At 41.2% G+C, this 14,369-nt stretch overlaps 1 non-coding gene across 1 annotated transcript; it reads right to left on the reverse strand.

The window, feature by feature from the left end:
* Window positions 1-10,332: 10,332 nt before the first annotated feature.
* On the reverse strand, window positions 10,333-10,404 carry TRNAC-GCA. Its single transcript has one exon. It is a non-coding gene; the product is annotated as a tRNA-Cys (tRNA).
* Between the last annotated feature and the right edge of the window lie 3,965 nt (window positions 10,405-14,369).

A 14,369-nucleotide genomic window follows, 5' to 3' on the forward strand; every position in this document is an offset into this window, starting at 1 on the left:
CGAATATAATGTTGTATGTCAATTATGCCTCAATTTTACCTGTGATGGATTCATTTTGATATTTGGCAAAACTAATACAATTATGTACAGTTTAAAAATAAAATAAAATTTAAAAAAAAATAAAAAATCATTATGTTGAACATCTAAAACTAAAACAATGCTATGTGCCAATTATAGCTTTATTAAAAATTAAATTTAGAAGTGGCTCATGGGAGCAATATTTCCTGATTTCTTGAAAAGAAAGAAAGGTAGGAATAAAACCCTTCCAAGAGAAACTAGTAAGGGAGCTGGGGAAACAGGAAAGAGAAGGAAGAAAGACAGAAGAGGGTGAGATGTCATGCAAAGTCTGGACTTCAGCCAGATTCTGCAGGAGACCTCTGGAATGTAGATTCTTGCTCAGAGTTAGAGTTTATCCCAACTTGGAGTCAAAGGAGTGGGGCTTTCATACTTCTGCAGCAGTTGAGGACTGGGTGAGTTGGTGTAGGAGGAATGTAAACTCCTGGTCAATTCCTTTTGCCTTTCCCTCAGCAAGGCAGCTTTAATAATGATTTCATTTCCTTTGGCTATATACCTAGAAGTTATACTAAGCAAAATAAGCCAGACACAGAAAGGCAAATACTTGATGGTCTCACATGTGGAATCTAAAAAATTGAATTCACAGAATCAGAGAATAGAACAGTGGTTGCCAGAAACTGGGAGCTGGGGGAGGTGGGGAGATGTTGGTCAAAGGGTACAGATTTTCACTTATAAAATGATTGCATTCCAGAGATATAGCATACATCTTGGTGACCATAGTTAATAACACTGTACCTTGTACTTGATGTTTTCTAAGAAAGTAGATCTTAAGTAGATCTTAACTCACCACACACACAAAAAAGGGCTAACTTTGTGAGGCTATGGATGTTAATTAACTTGATTGTGGTAATCACTGCACAATATATATGCATATCAAATTGAAACTACCAGGTAGCATTTCAGGGGAGCTTCAGTCCTTTATGTCTCAGCACAGAAAGAATTCAGTGAGATGCAAAGTAATAGATAAGAAGTGATTTATTAGAATAGGAATTTATTAGAATAGGACGCTTATGAGGCTTACAGGTGGGGAGGTGAGCATTGCACTGTCCTGCGTACATAGTGGGTTGCACTTTTATAATCAAAGGAAGAGTAGAGAGGGGGGAAAGACCATCTTCTTCCTCTTTCTTGAGTAGATACCATACTTCTATCATCAGCTCCTCCTCCAGGTAGGGCAGGGGAGTTTTTTTATTCCTACATTATTAAGCCAGGACTGTCATGGCCTATGGAAAAATTATTTCAAATCTCAGTACAATGAAGGTCTTTACTTTGAAATGTCATCTTTCCATAAATTATTTTTTTATATGAGCAGAGAGCATGTCCTAGGGGTCATTAACTTACCAAGCCCATTGGGTGGGATGGGGGTCTCATGCTTCCATTGTTTTATTGTTTGGCGGCCTGTCTCATGCTTATGCTGCATGGTTTGTTGCTAAGCAAGTCTGCTTGGTTTTGTGGTTTAACAAACTTGCTTTCTTAAGTGATTATTAACTTACTGTGGTTCCCCAAGGCCCCCTAAAATTCCCTCTCTTATCTATAATCCTCTAATGGGATTTCTGAGCTAACTATTTGATTATCCCACTCTGTCCCTATCAAAATCATGTTGTTTGATTGTGAACAACAACAAAAAAAGAATAATTTCTATGTATATCTGAATTGTTGTTTAAATTAAAATTAAAAATTACCATGTTGTATATCCTAAGTATGTAGGATTTTTGTCAGTTATACCTCAAAAAAAGCAACTCTAATCACCCAAGGATAGTACTCCTAAGAGAGCTGCAGATGTTGGCTAATAAAAAGCAGGCAGTTTTATCAAGGATCCAAGAGGATCTAGGCAGAACACTGACAGGTGCAGAAACTGAAAGGTTAGAGAGGAGGGAAATGATTGGAAACAGGATTGTGACACTGATTATGAAGCAAAATCCAGCCTCTGCACCCCAAAATCAAATTAAATCTCAAAGACAAAGTTTTGGGAAAAGTACAAAAGAATAGCTTTATTGCTTGCCAGGCAAGGGGACCACAGTGACCCAATGTTCTCACAACTGTGTCCCCATTTGAAGAGGGTAATTAGAAATTTTATAGTAATGGTTCAAAGAGGGTGTGATCAGTTCATAGACATTCCTCTGATTGATTGGTGGTGAAGTTAAGTAGGAGTCAGCATCATCAACCTTCTGGTTCCAACCAATCTGAGGTCTCCCTGCTTGTGGACAACATACTGTAGTTAACCATTAACTCCTCCCAAGTGGTAGAGGTTTTGTATTTACAAAACAGCTCAAAGACGTTGTGTGCATCCCTTGATAGAGAACCATGACCTTGCCCCAAGGCTGCACTATTACTCCTCTTAACTGTTTGTTTATCCCTGATCTTGCATCCTCTCCCTTCTCTAATTAACAACTGTTTGAATCTGCCAGTTGAACTCAGCAAAGGTCATGGAGGCTGAATGAAGGCAGTTTCCCATAATCAAAGAAATGCGGGACACAGAAAAACAGCTTTTGTGTCCAGGAGCTCCATAGGGCCCTACTCAGTATCAGTTCCCAATATTTCAGAATACCATTCTATTTTCTTTCATTAAATAAACATATTTTCAGTACCTGCATGCATGTGAAGTTGCTTTGATCATATCCAACTCTTTGTAACCCTGTGGACAGTAGCCCACCAGGCTTCTCTGTCCTTGGGACTCTTCAGGCAAGAATACTGGAGTGGGTTGCCATGACCTCCTTCAGGAGATCTTCTGGACCCAGGGGTTGAACCTGCGTTTCCTACGACTCCTGCATTGCAAGCGGATTCTTTACCACTGAAGCCTACTCAGCACCTATGATGTGCCAAATGCTATGCCAGCCCTGAGGATACCACGGTGGACAGTAGAGACATAGTTACTGTACCCTTTGACACTTATAATCTGACCATGAATGAAAACATTAACTTCAAGTACTGTAGGAAACAAAACAGGAAAATATAAATCAGTTTGTGAGTGAAAGAAGGTCTCCCTGAAGAAGTAGTATCTAAACCAAAAATGATGTAGTCAGGCATGGCTGGGCTGGAGGGAAGGTAAGCAGGGGGTGTTTCAGGAGTGGAACCACATGTTCAAAGTCTAGGAGGCATTAAGAGTGTGGTGAGTTCAAGGAACTGAAAGAAATCTGACATGACTGAGGCAGAAAGATCAAGCAGCAGGAGGTGAAGTTGGGGATGACAGGAGTCAGCAAATTGAGGAGTAGCTAGGGGGCCAAGTTGAAGATGTAATCCAAAGACAGTAACAGGATTTAAATAGGACTTAATGGCTAATTAGATGTAGAAGTGGTGATTGGTGGATTTACAATACTGTATTTACAATCCACCTTTCCAAGAAAAACAAAGAATGTAGGAAGAAAAAAAGTTTTGAGGAAAGTGTTTTGCCACTTTGTTGTTTTTAATTAGTAGTTTAATTAATGTAATATGCTTATTTTGATATTTCAAAAATATCTGAAATCTTGAGTTTTGTGTAAAGATCTCATTTTTGTTTCTCATGCTGCTGCTGCTGCTGCTAAGTCGCTTCAGTTGTGTCCGACTCTGTGCGACCCAATAGACGGCAGCCCACCAGGCTCCCCCGTCCCTGGGATTCTCCAGGCAAGAACACTGGAGTGGGTTGCCATTTCCTTTTCCAGTGCATCAAAGTGAAAAGTGAAAGTGAAGTCACTCAGTTGTGTCCAACTCCTAGCGACCCCATGGACTGCAGCCCACCAGGCTCCTCCATCCATGGGATTTTCCAGGCAAGAGTACTGGAGTGGGGTGCCATTGCCTTCTCTGTTGTTTCTCATACATACACAAATTTATATATACATATGAAAAAATGTGTACAAAATTGTAACAATGTGTTCCTCTAGAAAGAAGGACTACAGAAGGTTTTCACTTCCTACTCTAGGTGTTTCTGTATTGCTTGAATTTTTATGAATATATGTTTTTTACATAATGATTTAAATGTTATCTATAATAAAGCTCAAAAGTGAGAGAAAAGGAAAATAAAGGAAGACTTTTTAAAGATGAATGCTAGAGACAAAATATAGAAGAAATTATTAAGAAATCATTCTTTTGTCACAATGTGATAACTGATTCAGGTGGGAATCATCAGTGGATGTTAAAAAATGGTCCCAGTTCTTCTGTTAACCAAACCTCTTGCAATGTGACTTTGATGGTCTCCTATAAAGAGATGGAATCTATTTTCCCTATCCTATGCATCTCAACTGAGTCCTGATGGCTTAGACAGTAAAGAATCTGCCTGAAATGCTGGAGACGCGGGTTCCATCCCTCAGTCGGGAACATCCCCTGGAGAAGGGAAGGGCTACCCACTCCAGTATCCTTGCCTGGAGAATTCCACGGACAGAGGAGCCTGGCGGGCTATATACAGTCAATGGGGTTGCAAAGAGTCGCTCACAACTGAATGACTAACATTTTCACTTTCATGCATCTCAGCTGGACTTGTGATTTATTTTGATCTATGGAATGTGGAGGAAGTGATAGTATGTCAGTTCCTAGCCTAGTCCTCACATATTTCCACTTGCTTTGTTGGATCCCTACCAGTGTCATGAGAATAATCCAGGCTAGCCTACTGAGAGACTTGAGGTGCCACTGGCAACAGAGCATCAACACCCAGGAGCTAGGCCACCTAGCCAAACCACAGCTGACCACAGATAAATGAAGAAATCAAACTGAAACCAGGAGAACTACTTTCCAAACTCAAATTTCGAATCCCCAGAAGTCATGAGCTAAATAATCGCTTGTTTTAAGCCACTAAATTTTGAAATGGTTTGTTATGCAGCAATAACTAACTGGTCTAAAACAACCGATTAGTTACTGATTATAAAGATGAAAATATGTGGTCTGGTATTCACCATTTTAACTCTCACTAACACTGGAACAACCTGACATTACTGTTTCCTTAGGTGACACAATATCAAATACACAACATTAACTATGACATATTCTTGTCGAAACTGTTAAAATGAATATAACCAAGCCTCTAAACCTCCCGATGTACAGGAAATACAGGGGAGAGAAAAACAAATGATGTGGCATCATGAAGAAATAAACAAATCAAAAACCTGAGAATTTTACAAAATGCTTGGCCTAGACCTTTTAAAAAAGAAAAATGTGTCATAGAAATAATGTCTAAAAAGACACAACAGTTTTGGGGACTGGTAAGCCCAAGATCAAGATTTGGTGTTTAGCAAGAGCCTGAACCTGGATCATATTCAGCATTCTTCTCATTGTGTCCTCACGTAGTGGAAGGGGCAAGAGAGCTCACCAGGGTCTCTTTTCTAAGGGTGCTAATCTCATTCATAAGGGCTCTGCCCTTATAACCTAATCAACTCCCAAATTCCCCACTGCCTAATACTGGCACACTGAAGGCTGGGGCTGCAACACATGAATTTTTGAAGGAACACAAACATTCAGTCTATAGCACCAGTCAACCCACAGAATCATGAAAAATAAATAATTCTCGTTGGACTAAGCTTTGGGATGATATGTAACACAACCATAGATGACTAAAACAGATAATCTTCAGAAAAATCCTATGAGGTAATTGCCATTATTATCCGCATCTTCTGTATGAGAAAACTAATGCTTAAAGAGTTTAAATAACTTGCCCAAAGTCACCAAGTTCAGAAATGGCAAAACCAGGAATTAAATGCATACTGGTCTCATTCTAAAGATTAACTCCCAAGTATTATCACGGAGCTTCTTACTGAGGCCGATCTGTGCCCTACTGTATAAAATAACCTCTGGACATGACCTTGGGCATACCCCAGGAGATGACGGGGGACAGAGAAACCTGGCATGCCACAGTCCATGGGGTCTCGAAGAGTTGGACACGACTTGGCAACTGAACGAAACAACAAAAAATGAAATCTAGTTAGAATCAAAAACATCTAGAGATAATGTATTCCAAACACGTACCAACCCATGCCTTCACTGTAACAATGTTTGTCACCTGGAGGCAATGTCTCCAAACACAGGGCTTCTATTCAGAAAATAATTTGTCGTTAATAGCCTTCTTAGTGTTCACCCCAGGCAGTGCTGGAGCAAAGGGGGGTGCAAAGACTTTGATGAAAAATAACCACCTCCCATGGAGAGTAAAGAGAGGAGGGATTTTCATTAGGACCAAGCTTAAAAATGAACATGTGGTCTCAATCAGTTATCATGGTTCAGAAGAAAGAAGTCTTTGATGAAAGATTAAAAACAAACAACAGAAAAGATGTTCACCATCACTGGTCATTAGAGAAATGCAAATTTAGACCAAAATAAGATATGACCACACATCTACTAGAAGAGCTAAAATAAAATATAGCAACAAGACCAAATGCTAATGAGGTTATGTGTAACAACTGGATCTCTTGTACATTGCTTGTACAAATGTAAAATGGACAGCAACAGTTAGGCAGCTTCTTATAAAGCTAAACATACAACCCCACCAGCAATCACACTCCTAGGCATCTATCCCAGAGAAGTGAAAATTTATGTCAACACAAAAACATGTATGTGAATGTTCGTAATAACTATTTATAAAACCAAAACCTGGAAGTAGCTAAAATGTCCCTCAGTAGAGAATGAAGAACATATGTAACTGAATCACTTTGTTGTACATCAGAAACTAATAAACATTGTAGATCAACTATGCTTCAATTAAAAATAAATTAGTTTTAAAAATGAAAGCAAAAAGATTTGAGTTTTCATTGTCTTCAGATGTATACCCAGCAGTGGAATTGCTCGATCATATGGTAGTTCTCGGAGAAGGCAATGGCAACCCACTCCAGTACTCTTGCCTGGAGAATCCCAGGGATGGGGGAGCCTGGTGGGCTGCCGTCTATGGGGTTGCACAGAGTCCAACACGACTGAAGTGACTTAGCAGCAGCAGCAGCATGGTAGTTCTACTGTTCGTTTTTTGAGGAAGCTCCAGATTGTTTTCCATGTGGCTGTACCATTTTACAATCCCACCAACAGTGTACTAGGGTTCCCTTTTCTCTACACCCACTCCAGAATTTATTTGTAGATTTTTTGATGATGGCCATTCTGACAGGTATATGAGGTGAGTCTGCAAAGTTTCTGCTTAGTCTGGTGGGATTCCCTTTTTTTTTTTTTTTTTTGTGATTAAGCGTTGGAATTTGAGTTTTCTTTTGGGATCCGCTTATGTATGACTCTTTGGTTTTTCTCTTGCTGCCTTTAGGATTCTCTGTCTTTAACTTTTGCCGTTTTGATTATGATGTGTCTTGGTATGCGTCTGTTTGTGTTTATTTTGTTTGCGACCCTCTGTGCTTCCAATCAGAGAAGGCAGCCGATAGGAGGAGCCTGGTAGGCTGCAGTCCATGGGGTCACGAAGAGTCAGCCACGACTAAGCGACTTCACTTTCACTTTTCACTTTCATGCATTGGAGAAGGAAATGGCAACCCACTCCAGTGTTCTTGCCTGGAGAATCCCAGGGACGGGATCCCAGGGCTGCCGTCTATGGGGTCACACAGAGTCCGACACGACTGCAGCGACTTAGCAGCAGCAGCAGCAGCAGCAGCCGGGCTTCCTATAGCGCTTCCCTTATAGCTCAGTTGGTAAAGAATCTGCCTGCAATTCAGGAGACCCGGGTTCAATTCCTAGGTTGGGAAGATCCCCTGGAGAAAGAAACGGTGACCCCCTCCAGTATTCTTGCCTGGAAAATCCCATGGAGGGAGGAGGAGCCTGGTAGGCTGCAGTCCATGGGGTCACTGAAGAGTCGGACACAACTTAGCGACTTAACTACTACTACTACTACTACTACTACTACTACTACTGTGCTTCCTATACCTGCATATCTGTCTCCTTCCTTAGGCTTGGGAAGTTTCCAGTCCTAATGTCATTGAATAAATTTTCGACCCCATTCTGTCTCTCTTTTCTTCTTCTGGGTCCCATACAGATATTGATATGCTTGTGTTTCGAAGGATCCTTTAAACTCTTTCTGGTTTTTTTGTTTGTTTGTTTGTTTGTTTGTTTTGGTGTGTGTGTTTCTTTCTGCTATTCTGGTTTCCATTGTTCTATCCTCCAAATCACTTATGTGTTCTTCTGTATCACCTAGTCTCCTATTTATTCCTTCTAGTGTGTTTTAGTTCAGTTCAGTTTTCATGTTCAGCTCTCACTGGTTCTTTTTTACATTTTCTAGATCCTTATTAAAATTCTTGCTGTGCTTATTTATTCTTTTCTCCAATTCAGTTAGAATTCTTATCACTAATGCTTTGAATTCTTTAGTTAGTAAATCATTTATTTGTTTCATTAGTTTATTTTTTCAGGGCTTTTCTCTTGCTCTTTCAATTAAAAAAATTCTTGTTTTCTCTCTCTTTTTTTGAGCATGTACCTTTTTTTAATCTTTTTATAATAACATGTATCTACCATCTTAGTATCGCACAGAGTAAGTAGTTTCATTGCCTGAAAAATCCTCTGAACTCCATCATTCATTCCCCTGCCCTCCCTATTCTCATTTTTTTTTGGGGGGGGGGTCTTTCTCTGACTCTATGAAATAAGGTGAAACAGTTAACTGTTAGTCTTGAAGGGGGTCCTTATACAGGAGCTTCTCTATACAGCCTGTTTGTGCCCAATGGCTTTGGTGAGAGAGCTGGATTTGAGGCCACATCTTCCTCAGGGTATGCTGGCAGCTATCACCTTGGTAGAAGGTGGGGCTGGCGATGGAAGGGCTAGGGTCTGAGCCAGGTGGGAAGTGGTTCTGCCCCTCTGTTTAGTGGCTGTCACTACCCTATCCTGGCTGGGTCAGGTCCCAAGTTTCTGGAGCTGAAACTCTGAGGGTCTGGTCCCAGCTGGCTCTGTTCTTTTTAAGTGTATGTTCTGCTTCCTCCCAACGACAGCACCCTCAGCCTCAGAGGGGAGCAGTGTTGGAGTAAGAGGAGCCAGTGTGGGTATTCATCGAGAGTGCGGCATGGCAGAGGTGGTCTAGCACCATCAGAGACGTGGTCTGCTTCTGATGGGCTGCCGTACAGTTACCAACAATGGCTGGCCCTCCCTGTTCGGACTCTGCTTAGGATTTGAGCCACCATGGCACCTCATGGCCAGGGTTTTTCCTCCGTTATGGCAACCCTCACTCCAGTGTGGAGCTGCAATGCAAGGCAAATGGTGCTGGAGCATTCACTTGGTTCAGGTTGCAGGATGTGCCAGGGTGGTCATTGAAACCAGTCGGCCCTTTTCCACCCTGCTTTGTTGGTTTCGTTTATTTTTGTTTTGGCTGCATTGTGTGGCTTGTGGGTCTTAGTTTCCAGACCAAAGATTGAACCCAGACCTCAGCAGTGAAAACAGACAGTCCTAACCACTGGACCACCAAGGAATTGCCCCACTCTGCTATGGAAGCAAGCAAGCTTTCTGCTAGTCCCCAGTTAGTTTTCAGTGAGAACTGTTCCCCATACAGATGGATTTTTTATGTGTTTGTGGGGGGAGGTGAGTTCCATGTCCTCCTATTCTGCTGTTTTGATTCCTATGCCTCTAATTCTTTGATCATTTATATTCTATTTTATGTCTTCTGATTGTAAGCCACAAGATAATTTTTCAAACTCTGGCATGAAAAAGCAATAAATACTACTATGCATTTAGCCAACAGTAATAATTACGAAGTACTTTCCATCAGACACTGTGCTAGGCCTAATGGATATGATAATATTGAATGCATGCTTTGCTTTGCCTCTTCACACATTCCACTACTGCCTCACATAGTACCTAACCTAAGTCTCTCCCATTAATCATTGCTAGTTCTTAAATATTTCATCAAAATTTAAATGGTATTTCTAAGTGAAAATGAAGGCAGGAAACAGAACTTTTCGGTTATCACCAGAAAATTGGCAAGCTTAGGATGGTATTAACAGAAGGGAGTGGCTGCAGGAGCAGCTAACACTAGACAGGGGGCATGTGAGGAAGAGTAGGGGTATGTGCCTCAAGCAAAGGAGTGACTCGACAGCAGTAACTATTGGTGATGCCAAATTTAAGACTTTACTTTATTCTGACCCAGTCTCACTCCAGCAACTCAGATTTATACCATTATTTTCAGGAAGGATTAATGCAAATATAACACGAAGGCTGGTTGCTCAGATAGCAATGGTATCTGCTTAAATGCTAAAGATATTCTTCTATGTAGTGGCGTGAAGTGAAGTTGCTCAGTCATGTCTGACTCTGCGATCCCAGGGACTGTAGCCCACCAGGCTCCTCTGTCCATGGAATTCTCCAGGCAAGAATACTGGAGTGGGTTGCCATTTCCTTCTCCAGGGGATCTTCCCGGCCCAGGGATCGAACCTAGGTCTCCTGCATTGCAGGCAGACACTTTACCATCTGAGCCACCAGGGAAGCCCCCATGTAGTGGCCTGCTGCTGCTGCTGCTGCCAAGTCGCTTCAGTCATGTCCGACTCTGTGCGACCCCATAGATGGCAGCCCACCAGGCTCCCCCGTCCCTGGGATTCTCCAGGCAAGAACACTGGAGTGGGTTGCCATTTCCTTCTCCAGTGTAGTGGCCTAGTATTCTCTAAAGCTCACTGTGAATGCAGATCTCAACATAGTCACTCAGGTGTAGTGATTGATGGCCATTATTCCAGGTCCCTGGATTTAAGTGACTCATGGAGGAATAGGAGATGTCTGAGATTTGCAACAATTATTGATTTATTAAAAATTTGAGACTCTCAAACACCAGAAAACATTTATTAAACATAGGTACACTCAGCACTATGGTACACTCAGGACCACAGAGATGGAATCACCTCTTTCCCCTTGCTCACATGTGCCCTTAAGCAGTAAGCTCCCCTTTTGAAACTTTTTTTCTCATCTTAAACCTGTCTTGAATATTCTTGAATATGTTAAAGTTTAACTGTGATTTTTTTTTTCCAGTGTCTAATCACTCCAAGGACTTTCCATGTGAACCTAAAATGAAGACATAAGAACTGTGCTGTCCCTATCAAGGAGAAGTCCCACCTGTTAGCTACCTTAAAAAAAGGATCTGCCTTGGTATTAAATGAACTTCTTGCTTATTGAGATTGTGTAAAATGGTTTAATATAAAGCCTGACTGAAGAATAAGACAGAACTGGGAAGCTGGAATTCAAGTTCCACAATCACAATAGAGACTGTGTTCAACACACCCATGTATAGATAGATAGATAGATAACATGGTGTCTAATAGATGTATGTGTGTGCTCAGTGGCTCAGTCATGTTCGACTCTTTGCGACCCTATGGATTGTAGCTATCCAGGCTCTTCAGTCCATGGAATTTTCCAGGCAAGAATACTGGAGCGGATTGCCACTTCCTACTTCAGGGGATCTTCCTGACCCATGGATCAAACCAGTCTCTTGAGTCTCCTGCATTGGCAAGCGAATTCTTTACCACTGCACCATCCCATAGGTGTAGCTTAATAAATATTTATTTTACTAGATTGAAAACAGAAAAGATAATGATCAGAATTCTTTCTTGATTTAAGGCACCTCTGAAGCAAATAGATTTAAGTGATTTAAGGCATCACTGACTCGATGGACGTGAGTCTGAGTGAACTCCGGGAGTTGGTGATGGACAGGGAGGCCTGGCGTGCTGCGATTCATGGAGTCGCAAAGAGTTGGACACGACTGAGTGACTGAACTGAACTGAAGCAAATAGAAATACATCTGATCGCATACTCTTAATCTTGATTTCTCTACCAGATGCACACACTACTCCAAAATCTTTATCTCCATCTTCGAGCCCCAGATCCACAGTCCCACCTGGATTTGGCTGATGCCTCACAATGAATATGTTTAAATCATGTCAACCCCAGATATTGCAAGTCTCCCAAGCTAGACCAGTGGTTCTTAACCTGTGAAACAAGCACCTAAGAGATCATGGAGTCAGTAGGGAACCAAGAGCAGGTTGCTAGACAGGGTCAGTCCCACATGTAGGCAACAAGAGTATGCATTGTCTGTAGAAAATTTAAAAACAATAATAAAACCAGCCAAAACTTACTCAGTAGTTTATTATCACTATGCACCAGAAATTCTGAACAATGTCAAAGATAAAATACTCTAAAAAAATACCCTATGGGTCCAAGTTTTAAACAATTGCTAAGGTTACTTTTGAGTTTTAAAAATATTTATTTAAACTACAAGTTGGACATTTTTATTGTTTATCCTTTGATGAACACCACACTCTGCATGGAATCTAACTCAAAAAAACTCCCAGTTACACAATTACCAACTCTCATTAATTTAGAAAGTAAGTTTGCAAAGGTTCAGAATCATCTCAGATTACTTCAAGCACCCTTTTATCTCCAGCTCTTGTGGTAGTAGTCTCATGTTTAAATAGTAGATTTGTGATAAACAATATGGTAAGAATGTCTTAGTTCAGGCACCATAACAAAATAACAAGGGTGGCTTAAGAAACAGAAAGGTATCTTCTCACAGCTCTGGAGGCTGGAAGTCTGAGATCAGGTCCATTTACAATGAGGTTCCAGTCACACAAAATGTGTGATTATAGGTATTACTATGTAGATGTCTATAGAACTTCCGAAGTCTGGCATGCTGCAGTTCATGGGGTTGCAAAGAGTCGGACACAACTGAGCAACTGAACTGAACTGGTAGAACTTCCACTGAAAGTTGCTGTGTCCTTATTTGAGTACAGCTTAAACTCCAGTACTTTGGCCACCTCATGCGAAGAGTTGATTCATTGGAAAAGACTCTGATGCTGGGAGGGATTGGGGGCAGGAGGAGAAGGGGACAACAGAGGATGAGATGGCTGGATGGCATCACTGACTCGATGGACATGATTCTGAGTGAACTCCAGGAGATGGTGATGGACAGGGAGGCCTGGCATGCTGTGATTCACGGGGTCGCAAAGAGTCGGACACGACTGAGTGACTGAACTGAACTACTCTTTACTAGAGGTAGGAACAAACACAAATCAGTTAGACTGCTTTAACAGTTTTGCACAATATCTTTCAGTCTCCACCTTCGTCCCCAATCTCCCAGCAGTCTGACCATATGGGTGTGTTCAAACCCTCATTAACTTTCTCCTGTCCCAGAGGAAGAGCTCCTTTTCTGTCTGACCTGTTCTTTCCCAACTTCTTTACAAACCACTACTTATATATCAAGATCTACCTCAAAGATCTTCTTTAGGGAATTTGCTCTTGAAATAGTTATAGAACTCACTCTACTTAATGTTGCTTTTGTTATGCTCTAAGAGCTTTTGTTTACATCTGGATTTCAGTACAGCTCATGTAATTGTGAGTGTGATCTAGTGAAGGACAGGGAAGCCTGGAATGCTGCAGTCTGTGGGGTCGCAGAGAGCTCTACATGACTTAGTGACAACAATAATAGTGAGTGTGAGATGGTTGAACAATAAATTCTGAATGAGAGAAAAATTTTACTTTTACAGGAAAAATAAGTATATTTCTCTACAACAGTGAAACATACTGGACAATATGTTTCATAATGAACCCAAAATCACTTAGTGTCTATAGTAAACACACTCTAGGGTGGCCTTATGATCCCTTCCTCCTCACTGTGCATGTCCCGACTTGATTCTAACAGCAGAATATGGCAAAAGTGATGCGCTATCATTTACATGATTGTGTTACATCATAACGAAAAAGTGAATGGATTTTGCAGATATAGTTAAGGACCACAATCCCTAATTAGTTGATTTTGAGTTAACCAATGGCAGTATTGTCCTGGGTGGGCTAACGTAAAAGAGAGCCTGGAGGTCAGAGATTCTCTCTCTCTTGCACTGGCTATAAGAATCAAGATGCCATGAATTGTACAGCCTCAAGAAAATTAATTCTGCCACCAACTGAAGGGGGTTAGATGCAGATCCTTCCCCAGTCAAGCTGAAACAGGAGGGAAGGAGGCAAGGCACACTCTTTGAAAGAATGACATAGCCCAAGGACACAACAGAAACTGATTAGACTCAAATGGGTCCGAGATGCCAGACAAGTCAACTTCATCTAGACTTTGATCCTCACCAAGGGAACATTTCATGCAAAGATGGGCACAATAAAGGACAGAAACAGCATGGGCCTGAAAGAAGCACAAGATACTGAGAAGAGGTGGCAAGAATACACAGAACTATACCAAAGAGATCGTAATGACCCAGATAACCACGATAATGTGATCACTCATCTAGAGCCAGGCATCCTGGAGTGCAAAGTCAAGTGGTCCTTAGGAAGCAGCATTACAAACAAAGCTAGTGGAGCTGATGGAATTCCAGCTGGAATTATTTCAAATAATTCAAAGGAGTTATTTCAAATCCTAAAAGATGATACTGTTAAAGTGCTGCACTCAATATGCCAGCAAATTTGGA

Source organism: Bison bison, unplaced genomic scaffold (assembly GCF_000754665.1).
Source record: "Bison bison bison isolate TAMUID 2011002044 unplaced genomic scaffold, Bison_UMD1.0 scf7180017864197, whole genome shotgun sequence".
Lineage (NCBI taxonomy): Eukaryota > Metazoa > Chordata > Mammalia > Artiodactyla > Bovidae > Bison > Bison bison.